Source organism: Capra hircus, chromosome 1 (genome assembly GCF_001704415.2).
Source record: "Capra hircus breed San Clemente chromosome 1, ASM170441v1, whole genome shotgun sequence".
Classification (NCBI taxonomy): domain Eukaryota; kingdom Metazoa; phylum Chordata; class Mammalia; order Artiodactyla; family Bovidae; genus Capra; species Capra hircus.
Window position 1 is genome coordinate 94,940,218 of NC_030808.1, and position 20,259 is coordinate 94,960,476.

At 40.0% G+C, this 20,259-nt stretch overlaps 1 protein-coding gene across 5 annotated transcripts in view; it reads right to left on the reverse strand.

Annotated features, from left to right (window-relative positions):
* FNDC3B (fibronectin type III domain containing 3B) overlaps positions 1–20,259 on the reverse strand; it is a 356,699-nt gene that overhangs the window by 256,805 nt on the left and 79,635 nt on the right. The gene's annotated exons all lie outside the window — the stretch shown is intronic.

A 20,259-nucleotide genomic window follows, 5' to 3' on the forward strand; every position in this document is an offset into this window, starting at 1 on the left:
AGGTGCAAGTCTAACACTATTAAAACAATGACTATGTATTTCTAGAAAACGGAAGGATGTCAATGTCACACTCATATTCTTGGAGCAAGCGCGGTTCCTGCCTCGAAACCATCAAGCGCACTGTTTCCTCTGTCTGCAGCGCTCTCCCCTGCACTTCTTCTCTGCCCTCTGCCCACCTTACTCATTCCTCCACCAGCCACCACCCATTTATCCTTGCCAGATTAAGGACTGGCATTTGACTCTCAGGACAGGACAGGTCTTGCACTACGGGTTCTCAAAAAACAAAATGAAACTCAGCTCCTTCCTAAAATCTATAATTCCAATTAACTGTTGTTGTTGTTGTTGTTGTAGTTCAGTCGCTAGGTCATGTCTGACTCTGCAACCCTATGGACTATGGCACACCAGGCTTCCCTGTCGTTCCCCATCTGCTGGAGTTTGCTCAAACTCATGTCCACTCAGTCAATGATGCCTCCAACCATCTCATCCTCTGAACCCCTTCTCCTCCCAGCTGCCCTCAATCTTTCCCAGCATCAGGGTCTTTTCCAATGATGCTCGTTGCATCAGGTGACCAAAGAATTAGAGCTTCAGTATCAGTCCTTCCAATGACTATTCAGGATTGACTGGTTTGATCTCCTTGCTGTCCAAGGGACTCTCAAGTCTTTTCCAGCAACACAGTTCAAAAGCATCAATTCTTTGGAACTCAGCCTTCTTTATGGTCCAACTCTCACATCCATACATGAATACTGGAAAAACCATTGCTTTGACTACATGGAACTTTGTCGACAATGTGATGTCTCTGCTTTTTAACACGTTGCCTAGGTTTGTCTTGGTTGTTCTTCCAAGAAGCAAGCATCTTTTAATTTCATGACTGCAGTTACCATCCACAGTGATTTTGGAGCCCAAGAAAATAAAATCTGTCACTGTTTCCACTTTTCCCCCAACTATTTGCATGAAGTGATGGGACCGGATGCCATGATCTTCGTTTTTTGAATGCTGAGTCTTAAGCCAGCTTTTTCACTCTCCCCTTTTACCTTTGTCAGAAGGTTCTTTAGTTCCTCTTTACTTTCTGCCATTAGGGTGGTAAAGGAATTATTTTTGTGTCTGTCTCTCCTTATAGAGCCTTAATCTAGGCCCTATAAGGGCAAGATTTGACACAGAATAAGTGCTTGAGAAATATTTTTACTGAATGAATGAAAGTTATAAAACTTATGGAAAACCACTGCAACCGTGACTTTGAGAAATTAAGCTTTCATAATATGCAATGTTAAAGTCAACTTTATTTACTGTGGTGGTGGTGGTGGTTCAGTGGCTTGGTCACATCCGATTCTTTGCAACTCCACAGACTGTAGCCTGCCAGGCTCCTCTGTCCCTGGGGATTCTCCAGGCAAGAATATTGGAGTGGGTTGCCATTTCCTTCTCCAGGGGTTCTTCCTGACCCAGGGATAGAACCCATGTCTTCGCCTTGGAAGGCGGATTCTTTACCACTGAGCCACCTGGGCACCCCATATGGACCATAATTTATGTATTTTTAAAAACTATTTATTAAGATCAAAACCATTTTATCTTTAAGAGCTAAATCTTTTAAGTCTATGTATTTTGCTTATACTAATAATTCCAGGAAACACTGTTGGGATATTAAAACATTTTTAATCTGGAAATCCATTAACTAGAAAAAATAAGACCATTCAAGGAGAAGCAGTACAAGTTTCATCCCTGGTGCTTCTTGTTATCGTGAACTATAATAGTTATCTCAAGGCAATTTATTTTTCCTGTACAGTAACTGTGTCAATAATTTTTCAGTCTTAAGCATTCAAATCCTCACCAATGTAAACACACTGTGCCATTTTAAGAACTCAAAAGGAAATCTTTCCCAATCTCTATGGAGTGATTAAGACATTTTCATTGCTTTCTTGAAACTGAATTTTAAAAGTCATTCCTAACATGAAAATATTTTTGACTTAACTTTATTTCTATGTACACATAGAATATAACTCAACTACAGGGGAATAAAACAGTCCAAAAAAGAAAATTATCCATGTTTTTTTAAAATCCTTAAACCAATTCTAACATCACTGTAACAGCAGAAGGCATCTGCTTTGTGTTTAAGCCTCTAGAGATAGGTCTATAAGATATGCCTGTCGAATTATTCAGTCGGGAAAAAAAAAAATCAGTGAACACTAACTATGACCCAGATATTCTTTGACAATCTTAAATGCAAATACTCTTTTCCACTACACTCATAACTGTCAGACAAAGTGTCCTAAATGCTAGTTCTAAAAGTACAATTCACCAGTATTATGGGAAGTCCCAGGCAACAACAGGATATCTGAATTGGAGTATGTTCCAGGTTCTATCACATTATCTGCTTATCATATTGCATGAGAAGTGTCTGCAGCAGTTTCTCTGCGGTTGCCGACACCGGGCCACATCTCATGGAATGGCTTGGAGGCAGCCAGCCTCCAAAAGCCATTTATGCCTTCCCCTCGCTGCTCCCAGGAGGCCCATGCCTGACCCCCACCCCATCTCTACAGGGAGAAAGAGGATAGGTAAAGGGCTTGCACATATCCCATTAAAATATCTCTCTTCAAATGTTTAGTTACTGTAATTTTCCCTGCTGCTGTGTTTCTATGGCAACCAGATTATAATCTACCAAGTTACCTCAGAAACCAGGCAAATCTCCTGTGTCCCAATATCAATTTTTCTTAGCAAGAGTGAAAGTCATTATTTGAGCAAACCGTATTCATCTTGGCACCGAGATACTTTAAAAGAAATCATTTTATTATACTGAAGCGGACTGACCACCATGCTGTTTTTGCTGTCAATAAAGCAGATATAAAAATAAACTTTTGACACACACCAGCCCAGTGATCTATCCCTAACCAGAGACATGAATGCGATGGCGGCAGCAGGCCTTGCATCGTGCGGCCCTGAGGAGCGTGAGTCACACCGGCAGGCTCCCTGGCACTTAACCTTAAAACAAGTCACTCCGTCTGTCTGTCTGTCTCTCTCTCCCTCTCTCAATCTGTCTCTCCCCATCCCCCCAACCCTCCCTCCTTCCCTCCTCCTTTCTTTCTTTAGCCACAAAGCAGACATTACAGTTACAAGTTCTCTTAAATACAGAATGTGAAACATAACATCATTGTCCAAACCTCATCATTTTTTGCCCACTTAGTAAGCATTTCCTGCTTTTCCAAAATCAGCACTAAAACAAGTCATGCTGTATTCTGTGTCTTGTCAGAGGAGAAGGGGAAAAAAAAGAAGATTTTTTTTTTTTTTTAACCACGGATAGATTTTTTTCCCCCAGAGATGCTAACGTAGAGCCATGTTAATCAGAGACATATTTCAGGCTACTATTGTTTTGTCAGATCTGTTTCAAATCCCTTAGTGCTACAGGAACCAAGCAGCCCCAAATAACTAAAGGTGGTTCATTAAGGTTTACTGAAAAATAAGTGACCATTCTTCCAAAGTCTAAAGAAACAATACAACAAGAGGTAGAATTAACATAACTAAGTAAAAGGCTAAACACAGCATCCTGGGAAAGCTTCACCCAACAAGACAACTGAAGCAGGTATAACATCTTTCTTTAAAGGTATAAATCTAAATAGAACTCTGTTTCTAACTCACCAGAAGAGCAAAAGGAAAGCTACTTTTGCATTTTAAATTTTGGATGGCTGATTAACCAGAAGATAATCTCCTGGAGGCAAATTCCTAATTTTTGCCTCAAATAAAATACTGCCAGGCATCCAACTAAATCATCCCTGCCACGTATGTGTCCATCACAAAAGCTCCTGCTCTGACCAAAGATGAAATGTCACATTTGCAGTGTTTTCAAGGGTTAAATTCCATACCTAGTCAAGATATAAACAGTGCTAGGGAATCTCGTTTCACTTTCAGAGCTTTTCCCACTTGCCACATTCTGTGAAGCTTGTCTTACTCTTAGCTGTTTCATGTATGCATGAACACTCTTGGGTAGAGCAGTTATGAATATCCAACAGACATCTTAAGAGAGAAAGGAGTATTACAACCTAAAAACTGCAGATGAGTTCCAGCTAAGGACAGATTCTATCCAGGAAGATCTAACAACTGAAAAAGTGACCTCTGGCTCCATGAAAGGAATAGTAGCACCTTCCTTCTGAACACACACACACACTTCAGATTCCCAAACTCCAGAAAAATCCTGGCAAGCTTCACCCAGGCTCTTTCATTCCACCCAAAGCATCCATCATGACACACCGTTGAGACTCTGGTCTCTGTGTCAAGACTGCAGCTGGCCACCAGCAAAACTGAATAGTGGCATCATTTGATTCTTGAGTTCTGTCTCTCTTACGAAAAGGGAGATGATGAGCTGCAAATGACTGACAGACACCTTTGTGGTCATAACACACAAAGAAAATGTCCCCGGATTTACAACATGAGCAGTTTAACTGGAAGGTCCTAGAAGATAATAGGAAAGTACTGACTCACCTGCTCGCATGTCCAACCTGAAGCCTGAATCCAAAGCTGGTAGGAAAAGAACATATAAGACCAGGGAGCATCCAAGGATACTTACACACTAGATCAAGGCAAAAGGACATCCAGACTTTAAAGATGGGGAAACTGAGGCTTAGAGAGGATAAGTAACTTGTCCAAAGTCACAGAACTACAAAATGACAATCAGCACCGGAACCCAGCCCTGCCTGGCCAAAATGCATGCTCTTCTCTTCTACCACATAGCACCTCCTCCTCCTCCACAACAGGTGTGGGTTTCGCAGAGTTGGTCCTCTAGAGAGACGCTTCAATAAATGGCTACAAGGAGAGAAGGCATTTAACTGGATCAAAAGAATGTCCCCAATGACAGAAGGCAAGTTCTCTTCTAGGAAATCTGTGCTCACTCCCTGAGGCAAAGCCTGTTACCCACAACATGGCAGTTGGGTGGTAAGGAATCCATCCCTTAACTAACAACGAACAGTTGCCTTTGAACTGGGCAAGATTTATTCTCATAAAGTCATTGTCAAGTCCTTGAATTCCCTTAGAAACCTAGGAGAAACCAGTAAGCTATTTGATTAGCACTATCATTAGGTGCCATTTCTCATGACCTAATAGGCATAAGAAAAATAAAAGATTACTCCTGAAAAAGACTGGGTCTTGAGCTTTATACTTCTCAAAAGTCACCTGTCATTAACAAAAAAGACAGAAACGGATGAACAGGTAACTAAGGAAAGAGGAGTTAGATGAACCAAGAAGAACATTTTAATGCACTGAAATCACACCAGTGTCTGCTGAAAATATATACACTTAACCTTGAACCCTCTGCACAGTGAAAAAAATCTGCATATAACTTTACAGTTGACCCTCCACAACCTCTGATTCAACCAACTGCAGATGGTGTAGTACTGGGATATGTATTTGGGTGGGCGGGGGGGAGGGGAGATATGCATAGTATTTTATAATTTAAAATATTTTATAATATTTAAAATAATAAATATAAGCGATGTATGTAGTTCGAAGCTGTGCTGTTCAAGGGTAAACTGTATATTCAAACGAGTTCAATAACTGCATTTCATGAAGCATCCTTAGAAGAATTACAATTCTGTGGTTTAGTCACTAAGTCATGTCCGACTCTTGCGACCCCATGGAATATAGCCCACCAGGGTCCTCTGTCCATGGGATTTCCCAGGCAAGAATACTGGAGTGGGTTGCCATCTCCTTCTCCAATTACTACTCTGCTGCTGCTGCTGCTGCTGCTGCTGCTGCTAAGTTGCCTCAGTTGTGTCCAACTCTGTGCGACCCCATAGACAGCAGCCCTCCAGGCTCCCTCGTCCCTGGGATTCTCCAGGCAAGAACACTGGAGTGGGTTGCCATTTCCTTCTCCAGTGCATGAAACTGAAAAGTGAAAGTGAAGTCGCTCAGTCGTGTCAGACTCTTAGTGACCCCACAGACTGCAGCCCACCAAGCTCCTCCATCCATGCAATTTTCCAGGCAAGAGTACTGGAGTGGGGTGCCATCTCCTTCTCCGAATTACTACTCTACTTCATTTTAATTCAGCAAATATTGATGAGTGCCCAGAATAGGTGAGGCATTCCATCAGGCCACAAAATAGAGACTTAGACAACACAAAATTCTCCCTACCTCACGGGATAACAATTGGGAACTTACATGGGATGGGAGTAAGGAGTGACTTAAATAAAACAAAACATTTACAGATATGTGATAAGGGATATAAAGAAAACAATGGCAGCTTGTAAGAAGTTATACATTTCTACTCCCTTTAAATGTGTTGTGCCCTGAATAAAGAGATTCTATTACCAAAAAAGCTATTTGCTAAGAATAAAAATATAGCACTAACTTAGGTGTGAAAAATGCAGGATGTAATATAGATGGCCCAAACTAGGTTCAAAGCCTCTTTTAAGACAGCCACAAATGCCTGAATCTAAAGTTTCAACTATAGGACTTTTCAGATAAAAGTCAAAAACAAAAAAGACCAAAAATGTAAGTGTAGCTTTTCCCCGGCTAAGAGTAACAGTCACCAAATATCCCTGAGCATTTGGGGCAGCATTACATTTATTTAAACAAATCTTTTTCATTTTATTGATTCCTGGTAGCTCAGCTGGTAAAGAATCTGCCTGCAATGCAGGGGACTCCAGTTCAAATCCTGGGTCGGGAAGATCTGCTGGAGAATATATTTTCACAGAATTGTTGAGTACCCAAAAGACAATTCTTCCTGCTTTAGCTAAAATAATTATGTTCACTGAGAACAAAATTTGATTCCTGTCATCACCATTTCAGGGTCAATTCTTATTAAAAATATCCACGACATGAGGTAAAACCATTTCCTACCCCTCAATTCCACCCACACACCCCATATCTCCAAGCTGGGCTCTGGCCACACTCGTGGGGAATCAGCAACTTGGACCACTTTTCATCTGATGTGCTTTGCACACTAAATCTTGCATGTCATCCTGTGTTTAGAGCCAGCTACCTCATGTCTGGTTTTTGGTTGGCTGACGCAGAGCAACGTGATCCACACTGACATACTAAGTGATGTCACACCCCCTGGCTCAGATGGTAAAGAATCTACCCATAATGTGGGAGACCCAGATTTGATCCCTGGGTCCAGTAGATCCCCTGGAGAAGGGGATGGCAACCCAGCCCAGGATTCTTGCCTAGAGAATTTCACAGATGGAGGAGGCTGGCGTGCTACAGTCCATGGGGTTGTATGAGCGACTAACACCCTTCTCTGGTAAACTGTGCACTGAACCTCATAGACAGTTCTACCACGGGAATCTCAAGGCTGCTGAAGAAACATATTTAACTGCCTACATTTGCAGTATTCTACCAATGGCCTTGTCATTTAATGAACACTGTTCTTCCCCCACTAAGACATAATCAAGAAATAATGTGCCCATGAGGAATGTTCTCATTCGTATAACTAACAGAAAATCAGTTCCCAATATTTTGTCTTTAAACAGTCTAGAGTTAACTTTTCTTATTACTATTAATACTATTGCCTTATATCTTGTTCCCACTAACAAAATTAGAAATGAGTACAAATACATAATATTCTATGGTTTTGGAAAGACTCTGAGTTAGAGATCTTAGCCTTTCCCTGCCTCTGCACAGTACATTATCATCACTTATTCAAGCCATGCTTTTAGACTGATTAAATTTATTTAAAGCAATACCTAATGTAATTATTGAAATCCTGATCATTCAACACATATTTGCTGAGTAGTTACTATGTACCAGGCACTTTATTAAGCACCGATGATTCTAAAATGAGAAAGATAAAAGCTGACCTCTATTTATATTGGTACAAAAGTAGAAAACACAATTAGCTGTTTAAAAAAAAAAAATGATTATTTGCTATTAAGCGCTCTGGAAACTGAAGAAACCACCAAGACATCAGGAAAAGTTATAGTTGGAAGTGACACTTAAAGGGAAAATGAGAAGATAAGCCAAACAATCACACAGTACAAGCCCTGAGCGGTTCACTGCATTTAGAATTAGAGTGTGCTAGAGAACTCCAATGCGGCTGTAAAGGCAGGCGTAAGCAAGTGACAGAGGGGTAAAAGGTGAGACTGAAGAAGCAGGCCAGGCCCACCTCAGAAAAGTCTTTGTTTGCCCTGCTTGAAAGTCTGGACTTTATCCTGTGAGCAGAATTTTCCAGTAGGAAAGCAACACTGCTAAGTAACTATGATAGCAGTGAGAAACTCAAACATCTCTGAGATGGGAGATACTGGACCCACAGAGACCAGCAAAAATATTAATTAAACATCCAACTGTGACATAATTCAGGGGTTACACAGTTCTAAGTAAGACTTTTCAAAAATAACCAACGGTTTAACCTTTAAATATGACTATCCAGATCACAGGGTTCGCTGCTGAAGAGTTCTGCCCTCCCTGTCAACACCACGGTATCTCTGATTACAGAGGTGAAGTCATGGGCATGGCTCTCCCAGACGTAACGACTCGATTTTTCCTACTTCCTGTCACTCTCTCTAATTCTCTTATCCAACTGTGATTCTGTCACTTCCATTTCCACCACTCCTATCACTGATAACTGAGGGGCCTTCACAGCCTGTCCCTCTCATGTCTCCACCTCTTCCTAGACGTTTTCTATCTCTTATTCCTCCCCTTTGGTTTCTTGCTCTAAAAAGCTACTCCCCAAAGCATTCATGAGGCAACCTAGCAGTCCTTTCCTTTACTTCAAGTCAACTCATCAATCCAACAATGTTGTCCACCTACTATGTTGCCGGCTGATTTGCTGATCAAAAGGAAAGGAGGACTAATAGGGTTTATTATTAATGGGATTATTGGGGAACAAATTTAATTATGAACCAAAAGAGAATCATTACTTATTCTCAAGGGTTCCAAGTTAATCATATCCCCAAAACACCTGTTCTGATTCCTAGAATACCCCATTTCAGACTAGCTAATTCATTTTTCATATCTTTAAGCTCAGCTTTGCCTTTTAGCATATCATACATACATTTAAAAAGTCTGAAAAAATAATTTAAGGACTCAGAATTGCAGATAAAGTTTAAAAAAAAAGGACATACAACGTAAAACTTAATTATTAAATTGAAGATGAATTTTATTACTTTTTTAAGACTACAAAAAATAAGGGAGCAATACCACATATTTCCTCTACATGTTTGTCTTCCTGCCACAATATACGTTTAGGTAAAATTAGATGGCGTTCCGGCCAGACTTGTCTTCTAAATAACACTGTAGTATGTACATTGGAGAAGGAAATGGCAACCCACTGCAGTACTCTTGCCTGGAAAATCCCATGGATGGAGGAACCTGGTAGGCTACAGTCCATGAGGTCTCAAAGAGTCGGACATGACTGAGCTACTTCACAATACTATGTACATACTGAATAAAGTCACTTTGTGCTAATCTCATTTTACTTTCAATTCACTTTTTAACTGAGAGTTTAAAAATCAATGAAGACACCAAAGATACACAGTGAGAAGAATAAATCAGACACATGGTAGCTGAGTCCCAGCTGTGCCAGACAGGGCACTTAACATCTCTAACCCTGCATTTCCTCCTCTGAAAAGATAAAACACGTATCTTATGTGTGTGCTCTAAAGAAGAAAGCCACCCCCCAGCAGCCCTGGTAGAAGGCCTTATATATAGTATATGCTCAATAAATAATTATTAATATTGAGTTCTCTTCAAATTTCTACCAGTGACATGGCCTCTAATGAGAAAGTCTGAAGAAAAAAAGTTTGCCACAGCTGCCACATTTCATGTTCTCAATAAAATCTAAAACCAGCCAATTCGCACCTCTGACCAGATTTTCTGTTTGAGAAACATTCTGGCTTTCCTTAAAGGATCACCTCACAGCTCATTCACATTTCAGTGTCTGTTCAGCTTCCGCAGATCCCAGCAACAATAGTGACTTTGGAATCCTTTCACAGTAGTTCTGAAATCTAAGCCTTTTATATCCACAAAATGCTGTGAATTACTTGGAACTGCTTCTAATTAAGATTATCACAAGGAAAGTCAGCAATAAAACGTAACAAAGTAACACCACAGTATGTGTCGATTGCCTATTCCAGGAGAGGACCCTTTTCTGGGTCCTCTCAAAGCACCAAGGAAGAATTAAACCTGGCCAGCTTCTCTAAGAAGCATCAAGCGTCCGCTTTTTAAACACTTAAGCAACTAGTTTGAAAGGTTATCCACCATTCAATCCAGGAAGACAGAATTATACAGCAGGATACTTAAAACCATTAAAAAGTTTAAAGACACCATCCAGAGTGAAGATTTCAAGGCAAACAGACTTGAGAATGCTCTTCAAAAATGTACTGCTTTAAGATTTTCCCCTCTAGACTGTAGTGCCAGAGCATCGTAAGCAACTGTTGGAAAGCCTGATGCACTTACACTCAGTCTTGGAAGAACGATATCCCTGAGTGCATCACATACCGACTTGCACAAATGAACAGATTATTCCGACTCTTCCCTCACTCTGCACCCAGTCCAAATTCAGGACTGACACTAGGCTATGCAGACAGCAAAGGAAAAATGTGACAACGATTTTCCAGCCAGCCCCTCCCTCCTCCTCGCAAGCCCTCAGCACACACAAGCGCGCAGCAGATTCTATGCACGTCTCTAACTCGGGCCAGTTTATGTACCATGACATCAGCGCAGTATAATGAGCCAAGTTTAAACTCCATCTGGGACAAATAACGTCCAGGCACACTGTGACTTCTTTTGTTTATATACACTGACTAAATATGTCTTGGTGGTAAATGAACTTAAGATTTATTTCCCAAGGCCTCCAAACAATATTCTACACCCCTGAAGCACCTCCCTGCCTCCAGTGCTCTTTCCAAGGCTATGCGTAAGTGATTTTTAACAGAACACATGATTTTGAAACATATAATTAACATCTTGAGGAGAGTCAAAGTCCAAGCAGCCCTTCATCAATCTGAAGCAAAGAAGATGAGGAACTCACTAGCAAAGGGGTGTGGTCTCACAGCACAAATGCTACGTGACACCTAATTTTGTATTCCCCGTGAGAACAAGATTGAGCAGAGGTGAGACACTTCAGAAATGCTCATAGAGTGATTTCTTTTTGAAGGATAAACTTAAATGATTTGTTTTTCAATTCTGGCATTACTTAAGAGAAATAATTATAAATTCAGAAATGAAAGAAAAAATAATCTAATAGGTTCAAGTCTTATAATAAGTTTTTAGATTTCTTAAGGCACAAAAACTGTGCCTCAGGGGTGATGTAATTTTTGAATGGAAAAGAAAGGCGGGGTTTGGAAGGCAAAGAAGGCAGACAAAAGTCCTTTCCTTGTGCCCAGGCTTGGCAAGCCCCTGCCTCTTCTCTCTGGTTACCACCATCTCTCAGCAGGTGCTGATCCCAGAGGAAACTGCTCCCCTATGGCTAACTTCAGGGAAAGAACCACTCCCTAGGGAAAGAAAAGGAGCTACTCTGACAACCTGGGCCTGAAATGACTTCAACCTCACTTCTTCCTCCAGACTCAGTTGGTGCCTCCAGGCTTCAGACACAGTCACCCCAGCTCGGTTTGCAACTCTGAGAAGCTCCACAACCAGATTCACTGCCATCTTTCAGGGGTAATGTGAAGGAAATTTAAGGTAATAGCAGGAATACTCTTCTTCGCAAGCCTTACAACTTACTATTATACAAAACCCAGTCCCACATCTCTCCTCACTGTTAACCTGAACAAAACAACGGAGATATGCCTAGTCCAAGCAATACCACCATTCCTGGATGGTAGGACACAGGGGACTCAAATCCCAGTCCTGTGATTTGCCAGGTGCAAAGTACGTAACCTTTCTCATCTGTGGTTCTGTCTAAAAATGATCACCACCTTACAAGGTGTATGTTCACTGAAGAAATAATATATAAAAGTGCTTAGCACATCATAAGCCTCAAATAGTTACTATTCATTCCCTCTACCACAGAGAACAAAAAAATGAAAATATCAAATGGAATTCTCTTGGGGAGTTCTCTGGCAGTCCAGTGGTTGGGATTCAGCAATTTCACTGCCATGGCTTGGGTTCAACCAGGCCAAAAAACTAAGATCCCCAAGCTATACAGCACAGCAACCCCACCACCGAAAAAGTCAGTCAGTCTTTCCAATAATTTAACAAATAACCATGCAACTAAAAATTGAGTATAAAGTTGAGACAAAAAACCTTCTGGTGATCAGCAAGTTTAAAAAGTAACATTTAATTTTGAAGTAAATACCAAAAACTTGTAGTCAGACCCTTGGCATTCTTTCAATGCCAAAAAAAATCTGACCTGTAATATATCTTTTACATTGTTAAGACACTTCTCTGGAATGTTACAAAACATGTTAGCCCACATTTCCCCCATGTTCTTAAAATAATGGTTGAAAAATGAGCCACTGCCTCCCTGCAAAGCAAAAGCCTACACTGAGTATGGGGCTTCTCTTCAAGTCTCCCTAATGGAGGCTCCTCAAAGTCCCAAGGCAGCTTGAAGCAGCATGGTGTAGATGGGCAGGTGATAGAAAGTGCCCAACCCTGAGTAAACCACTTTAAAAATAAGAAAACAGAAAGTCTGAGAAGTAAACACCTATAGATGTGAATACCCATCTATTAAAGGGTGATGTCATCCATTACTCAATTCCACTCTCAGTTGATTCCCTGGTCTTTAAAACAGATATTATTCACAGAGTATATATTAAGCCTAAGGTCTAATTTCTCAATGCAAGCATTTTATGAAAAAATATGGATGCCATTCCTTTGTAATTCATATCCTATTCACATTTTACACTACACTTATTTTCTATCATGACTAAAGTTACAAATAAATGATTAAGAAACAGCCATTCTATAAGGATGCTTTTTATACAGCCCTTTTGCCAAGGTGATGAGAATTAAGATGGATTTTAAATAGATGTACTCTGTCAATGCAAAACAAGTCAGAAAAGATAAATGAGCTGGATGACTCTGGCTAACTTAGCTACTAGACAACATCACTAACAAAAGCATGTGTGTCACAGCTTTCCCCATGAACTAGAATGACAACTCGATATTCCAATATACGTGAAAACCAAAGAAACTTCTATCCAAGAACATTCTTCAGTGCGAATTTTTCTATCTACTTAGAAAACATACGAACATTTTAACAACTCCTAAAAATTAGAAGTTGTGCAACACAACTGGATAACAAGTCCATTTCTCTACATCTAACGTTTAGCTCAGAAGGATTGATTTCCACTTTTTTAGAAACACAGCTGGCCCTTGAAAAATGCAGAGCTTAGGGGCACCAACCCTCCACAAAGTCAAAAATCCATCTGAAACTTATAGTCAGACCTCTGCATTCACAGATCCTAGGTATCCTCAGTTGTACATCTGCAGACTTAACCAATGATGGATGGTATATTCTATAATACTTACTACTGAAAAACATAAGTAAGTGTGTAAGTGGATCTCTGAAGTTCAAGTCTGTTGTTCAAGGGTCAACCTGACCCCCCAAAACGAAACCAAATAGCTCCTACTTTCTGCTCTCTCCGCTTAACTAGTTCCCTTGTTACTTGCAAAGCAGAAACCCTTGGCAAAGTCATTTTCTAAATGTAGATGTCCAAATGCACACCTCCTATACTGCAAGGGGCAAGGAATGGGCAAAAAAGAATGGCTCCAGGTCAAAGCATTCTAGTTAACGGTTGTGCTAAGCACACACTGCACATAAAGCAGATATCCTCTCAGCAGTGCTCTATCTGACGGTCGCCTACTAAAAAAGGCCCAGGGCTGAGAGGCAATACCAGCGTAGGCATGAACACTAGAGTGGCGCTGAACTGTCTTCTCTGGAGGCCCACCATAGTTCAGCTTCAATTCACTATAACAGCAGAGCTTGCTGGGAGATTACTAAGGGGGGTACCTACTTCTGGTCAATTCCAATTTAAATGTAATCTAAGACAGCGAAGCCCCCAAATTACCTAGATACAATACCAGGACGCTTCAGCAATGGGTTCCTTGGGAGGCTGTTTACTTTTTGCACCTGCATTTGGAATCTAGATATTACTGTTGCTAACATATGCAGCTTGCTCACTACTGTCCTGTTTGGAAATGTAATGTAGATAATTGCTATACAGTCATATTTTTAAGTCAATCATTTGGACCAAAAAAGATGAGTCTGCCAACATAAAAACAATTATGTGCAAACATATGTCTTCACACATTCTGGAAGAGAACAGTCCCATTTTTTTTCCCTCTGTGTCTGTGTATACATATATATATAATTTTTACCATACTTTAAGATATATCAATGGTTATCATATCACATCCAACATAACAAATATGCATTTTAAAAAAACAGAAATTTGAGGTTGGACATCTATCAAATGTAGTTTTATTCAAAGAGAAAGTCAATATAGACATGATTTAAATTAAAATGCCTCATCTAGGTAACACCAGGGAAACTTTACGTTCAAAAAATTCTATTTTAATAAGTACCTAAGGAAAACGCAATACTTGGAGAAACTGTAAAAATTATTGCAAACACAAGTATTTGCATGTTTATCCCTTTGAATGCTGATACCCTGAATCTGTGTTTAATGCTCCTTAACCAGTTTGTAAACAGTAAAACCAAGGCACCTGGTCATTTCTTCTGCCCTTCCTATGCTTTGATGAGTGTTCAATATGGCACTGATTGGGGACTTGAATACTGTTCACTGAGAAGCAGAGGCCAAATAAAACAACACATGGGTCCAAAGTTGTAAAACATACAACTGAAATCCTTCTACATAGCTATATGAGCCAGAGTCCATACTACTTCATTTTACAAGTTATATATGGAAAGGAGAAAACTAAGAGACTTAAAATCACTTCATCAGTATGATACAATAAGTGTGCCCGAAAAATCTTAAATAGTTTTGCTTTTAAAACCCAGTATGTGTGAGCACAAGAAACAATTACAAAGCTTAAAAAAAAAAGGTAAACAATCCCCAGGTTGCAAGTTCAGCTAACCACAGAGCCCAGGCAAGTTTGGGAATTGAGTGAAATGGACAAAGGGGGCCTGAGGACGGTTCTCCCCATCCAGAGTGGGTGGCTGCTACTTTGGGTCCATCAACTTTTGCCAAGTAGGATGACCAGCCCAGTTACCAGATCTTCTGGGATTTTTAAAAAACCTGAAGATCCAGAATTTTGTGTAGATCTTCCCATTTTTAAAGCTTGGCACCTAATTATTTGTTAATCATAAAGCTTTTTTCCTTTTTTAATGCCTATATGGAAAATGTAATAGGTATCCAGTTTTTAAGCCCTGGTTTAGATGAATTAAATTTGTTTATTTTGTTCATCCTTCATTCACTCTGAAGGACTTACTGAATGCTACCTCACTGAACGCTACCTCAGACGCCAGGTACAGCATGACCAAGAGACAACCCCTGCTGCCCTTGAGTTTAGAGTGCAACCAGACGGTCAAACACTGCAATAAGTTGAAAACAATCATAATGTTAAAACCACCATAAAATTTTAAATTGCTGTTATTTTGCAGTGCAACCTTGCCACGCCAGTGTTTTTCCTTAATCCTCTCCTTTTTGAAGGCAGCTCTGTTTCTACCATTTGAAGGATACTGACTGTATCTTGTATCTTATTATTATTGCCTTTGGCTAATTAAATTCTGAAGTGTCTCTCAACCCAGACAGCTCAGAGCTGTCATAATTATATATCATATGTCATAATTATTGTGAGTGCCACATATAACAACCTCCTCTGCATGGCATCAACATTTTCCTTTATGAGACAGAGATTATACATAGGCTTTGCCTTTTCGGAAGGCTTTGTAGTTAATGGAATCGGCAAACCTAAGGCAGTGGGGATTGTAAAATCAGACCACAGACCTGGAAAACTCAGACTTCTTTTTTCTTTTTTACAGTTCAGAGGAAGGCCTCAGAAATGTGAGCAGCTGCCTGCACTGCTAGAAAGCATTTGGTTAAGGGTGCTCACGGTCCTCACCTCCACAGAGTTGGAAATTGTGAGGGACAGAATCAAGAAGCCAGGAGCGGATGACCAGACTGGATGCACAGAGGATACATAGATTCTCTAGAAAGAATACGAAAGAGCAAAGTTTCCAGAAAAGAGATTCTAGAACGCATAGATACAGTTTGCTGGGGGCATCACTAATATTAGTTCTCCCCTGATTATGCTATCCCTGCAGAGCATTCACATTGCACACCACAGAAACTGATTACATGAGATGCAAAGCCTGAATAACTTCCAGCGTGATACCTCAGTTCAGGCTCAGCCTCCCCACAGACACTTCTCCTTGCCTGGTGTGTTTTCCTGCTCGCCTCTCCCCTTCCCCACCCCTCCCTGGACGCTCCCAAGACACTGATACATTCTGCAACCCAAGCACCTCTTCCCTGGTCTACACATGTGTAAATACAGCCTTTTTTTTTTTTTTTTTTGTAAACCACATTCTGCTCCCCAACTAGACTGTTTATTCCTTTAGGGCAAAAACAGTGTCTTATTCAGCTTTGTGTCACCAACACCTAATACAGTCCTGCAGAGAAGACGTACAATAGATGCTTATGCAGATGAAAAAATCTGTTATTCAGTCACTCCTTAATTCAGTCATAAATCTTACCCTCTCACTCCTTTCCACCCCAAATCTCAAAGAAAAGAGGCTGACAATCTTGACATGAGAGGCCTTGTAACTGTGAGTAGTAGAGAGAACGCAAATGGCAGTTTGCAATAATAATTTTCTTTAAACACTTGAACAAGTTACAGATTCCTCATAGGCGGTGATGCTGAACAGTCTGATCCAAAACTGCACTTCCCCATGTTGGGTTTCCCAAGCCCAACATTTGAGCAGCCTAACTTTTTCTACCTGCCAGCTCAAGCCCCTGCCTCTAAATAGGGGGTATCATAAAATGAGACGTTACCTAATATTATTCAGCAATAATATTTTAATTGCAGTCCCATTCTCATTTGAATATCCTTTTCCTGGGCAAGGCTCCCAAGAGCCATTTATTCATTTTTCTACACCATACTGACGCTGATCCTCTTTCTGCGTCCCCCTGACACGGTGGCGTCCGCATGCTTAAGAGGAAACCTGTGTGGTGAGAGGATCTGAACTACTGATTGCAAGAAGGGAGCTGTCAGGGGAAACGTTATTAAGAAGATATCAACCTGAACAGAAAAGGTCACTGGACCAGTAGAAGAAGTACATTTGATGTAGAAGACACGCTGATGATGCGCACCATCTGAACAGGGAACATTTTAACATATTTAACGTGCTGTCTGGAAATATGTACTCAAAAGAATGCGCAGGGAAAACTCTGGCTGCATATGCTGTCTGGGGGAAACAAAGGCTTTCAAAAAGAAGAAACTGAAGGGGGAAAAAAACCTCACTCCCAATGAAATGACATGCTAAATGCTGATCGACCGAATCGGGCAAAAGTCAAGACAACTGGACATGACTGAGGTAACTGTAACCTCCTGTCTTCCAAGGAATGCTTATTAACAGGATATCCCAGAAAAAGTTTTCTGTTTACATTTAAGGAGATCTGCTATCTGAAAAAGAGGCATGAAGAAAGCTCATTAGATGTTAATATTCAGGAAGCTCAAAAGAAAAAAAAGGCAAAACATAAGAAATAAAAATGACAAAACATGCTTCAGGTGCTCTCTGTGTGCTGAATTCTTAGTTAGGACAAGGAGACATCTAACTCTTTCCCCACCCCACTGACCTAATGATACGCACATGAGAAGGGTCACTGAGAATATACATGAAGTGCATGCCACCACCATGTAGGTCTGCCAGTGTCACCGATTAAACAAGCAGATCAGTCAATGCTACGTGAACACTCTGTTCTTAACCTAATGGCTTCTTTATTTACCTGACAGCTGCTGTAATTCTTCTTAAGAGATTATTAAAATATTAAACCAACGAAACAAGTTGGAAATCGGGCTGATGTTCATTCTTTCATGCTCAAAACAAGCTGTTACTTCTTAAAATCTCCAAAATGTGCTGAAAGTTCATAGCAAAGATAGTTAATACACTGTTAGGTTCTAAAATGTAATGTGTGAAATGCAATATTTTGATTACTGAAGGACATTTCACTATAATTTATACAGCCACACACAAAAACTCGGGTGGAAACCTAAGCTTTACAACTCAAGAATAATATGTAGTTCGGCATATTAAGGGAAGTAAACTTTATTTAGCTACGCTGATCTATTTAGAGGTAGGAGAAATTACAGTGAGACAAGAGGAACCAAACATGAGGAGCGCAGTTTTGGATCAGACTCTTCAGCATCACCGTCTATGAGAAAAACGTAACTTGTACAAACATTTAAAGAAAATTATTACTGCAAACTGCAATCCACGTTCTCTCTACTACTCACAGTTACAAGGCCTCTCGTGTCAAGATTGTCAGCCTCTCTTCTTTGAGATGTGGGGTGGAAAGGAGGAGTGAGAGGGTAAGATTACCGTGAGGGCAAGCAGAAAATAGAATTTTTTTGTTTTAATTCAGAAAACAATAGTTAAAAATAAAGCTGTTCAAAAAATTTTGTTTTTAATCTTAAATAAGCTGCTCAATTTTTACTTCTAGGTGTATGTATATGAGAAACAAAAACACACATCCACACAAAAATTTGTACACATATATTCATAGAAGCATTATTCATAATAACCACAAAAAGTGGAAACAATCCAAATGTCCATCAAATTATGAACACTAGAGTATTCTTAGGCAATAAAAAAGCTATAAAGGACAGGGATACCTCATTTTAATGCACATTTTTGCTTTATTGAGCTTCACAAATAATTGTTTTTTTACAAATTGAAGGTTTAACATGGCAACTCTGTGTGGAGTAAGTCTATCAGAGCCATTTTTCCAAAAGTATTTGCTTGCTTCAGGTTCTATGTCACATTCTGGTAATTCTTACAATATTTCAAACTTTTTCATTATTATATTCATTATGGTAATCTGCAATCATGACCTTTGATGTTACTATATTATAAAAAGATTACAATTCACTGAAGGCTCAGATGGTTAGCATTTTTTAGCAACAAAATATTTTTAAATTAAGGTATGTACTTTTTTTTAGACATGCACAGTTAAAAGTCTACACAGTATAAACAGAATGTTTACATGCACCAAGAAACCAAAAAATTCATGTGACTCACTTTATTGCAATATTGGCTTTATTGCAGTTCTCTGAAACTGAAACTCACACTATCTCCAAGATATGTCTGAAGTGATAAACGCAACAACATGGCCAAGCCTCAAAAACACTATGCTAATGAGAGAGGCCAGACATAAAAGATCACATATTGTATAATTTCATTTATACAAAATGTCCAGAGTGGGCAAATTACCTACAGAGACGTAAAGTAGATGAGTACTTGCCTAGGAACAAGGGAGAGGAGGGAATGGAGAGCGACCGCTACAGAGTTTCCTTCTGGGGTGATAGAAAGGTTCTGAGATTAATGGTAGTCATGGCTGCACAATTCAGCGAACATAATCAACTTCATCGACTGTATATATTAAATAAGTGAATTATGGCATGTGGATTATAATTCCCTGGTGGCTCAGATGGTAAAGAATCTGCCTGCAATGCAGGAGACCTGGGTTCTATCCCTGGGTTGGGAAGATCCCCTAAAGAAACAAACAGCTACCCACTCCAATATTCTTGCCTGGAGAACTCCATGGCCAGAAGAGCCTGGTGGGGTCGCAAAGAACTGGCCATAACTGAGCAACTCACTTCACTTCCCATGGCACATGGATTATATCTCAGCAGAGCTATTGAGTAAGTTCTTTCTATCCACCTTGTATATTTGTTACTGTTATTCTTGCTCATTTCTTCAGTTGATGATATACTTTAAATCTTCATTCATAATTGAGGATGGCTTTTCATTTTAAGAAAAGAATCATCCTTTTCCTGCTACTCATACAAAATGACAAACCTAGGTTTCAACCTTAAGTGACTTCTGATAACGAAAATTAACAGTGTTTCTTAGTTACAGCCAGAACAGAGCAGAGAACCTTGCCAAGACCTCATCTTAATTAAATCCAGAAACCAACAGGACAGATATCAGGAGGAGGAGGGCTGAGGGGACTGAAGAGCTTTCTCATAACTGTGGTGGTTCTTTTGCATATATAGAAATGTTTAGAACGTCCTCAGCACAGCTGCAAAGCATTAAGAACATTGTAAACACATACATGGTAAGCTTCACTAGATACACTCCTAACATAAATGCAGAGGGAGAACCCGTGGCCAGCGGGCGGCTCTTTAGGATGGTTTAGTGTGAGAAGTGGCTCCTGCGTT